The sequence below is a fragment of the Lucilia cuprina genome, chromosome 3 (assembly GCF_022045245.1).
Source record: "Lucilia cuprina isolate Lc7/37 chromosome 3, ASM2204524v1, whole genome shotgun sequence".
Classification (NCBI taxonomy): Eukaryota; Metazoa; Arthropoda; class Insecta; order Diptera; family Calliphoridae; genus Lucilia; species Lucilia cuprina.
In genome coordinates, this window is record NC_060951.1 from 6,763,707 (window position 1) to 6,765,012 (window position 1,306).

General features: G+C 28.2%; 1 protein-coding gene across 2 annotated transcripts in view; it reads right to left on the reverse strand.

Annotated features, from left to right (window-relative positions):
- The window catches only part of LOC111677597 (sodium/potassium/calcium exchanger 3), a 13,408-nt gene that overhangs the window by 4,991 nt on the left and 7,111 nt on the right, over window positions 1–1,306 (reverse strand). The gene's annotated exons all lie outside the window — the stretch shown is intronic.

Consider the following 1,306-nt stretch of genomic DNA (forward strand, 5'->3'; position numbering starts at 1 on the left):
GTTCTAGTTCTGTTCTAGTTCTGTTCTAGTTCTGTTCTAGTTCTGTTCTAGTTCTGTTCTAGTTCTGTTCTAGTTCTGTTCAAGTTCTGTTCTAGTTCTGTTCTAGTTGTGTTCTAGTTCTGTTATAGTTCTGTTCTAGTTCTATTCTAGTTCTGTTCTAGTTCTGTTCTAGCTCTGTTCTAGTTCTGTTCTAGCTCTGTGCCAGTTCGGTGCTTATTCATATTTAGGTAGTTCGTTAGTTAGTTAGTTAGTTAGTTAGTTAGTTAGTTAGATAGTTAGTTATTTAGTTAGTTAGTTAGTTAGTTAGTTAGTTAGTTAGTTAGTTAGTTAGTTAGTTAGTTAGTTTTCTTTACATCTGTAAATCTCTCAGTGTAACAATTGAAACCCGAGATACCGAGAAAATCCAGATTAATTTCCGATAGAAAAATTCGAAGATCATTATCGTTTGATGTTGTTTTTGTTGTTTATTACCGCTGCTTCGAATCTACTTAGTTTATTACTTCCGTTTGGAATCGTTTAAAATATACGAATTTTGTGAAAAATACATATGTTAGTGTTCTTACACACACACTTTTAAAATTTAATTTTAGTATTTTTTGTCTTAAAATAAAATTTACTTTATTGTATGACTGTGTGTGTACGTTGTTTAAAAATTTTTTTTCTCTCTAAATCAATTAAAAATTTTTACAAAAATTATTTTAATTGTGTAAAAGTAGCGCCGCCACTTCATAATGGATAATTTACGTTTATTTATTTGTTTGCTTCTGTTGTTGTTGTTTTTTTAATTTTATTGTATTTTACTCGTATTTCTAGTATATTGTTTATTTGTCGTCATTAGAATTTTGTTTTTTTTTTTTTGCTCTCTAGTTTAAATTTAGTTGTTGTATCAAGGTTTTTGTTGTGACTTCTATTTTGCATTTATCTAATTTTATGCGAATTATTTTGTTTGATATAAATTGATAAATTTTTACCGCCAAAAATGTGTTTTGAAGTCTCGAGTTGCAACGAAAAAAAAACACAACAATAATAATTTTCAATTATACGAAAAATTAAAATAAATCATCTTAAAGTTGATCTTTATGATGAGATCACCTTCGATTGTGATTGAAGATTATGAAACAAATTTGAAAGGAATTAAAAAAAATACATACGCTACACAGTAGCAAACTAAAGCTTAATTATAGATCTTAGGTTCTAATTCTGTTGTAGTTCTGTTCTAGTTCTGTTCTAGTTCTGTTCTAGTTCTGTTCTAGTTCTGTTCTAGTTCTGTTCTAGTTCTGTTCTAGTTCTGTTCTAGTTCTGTTCT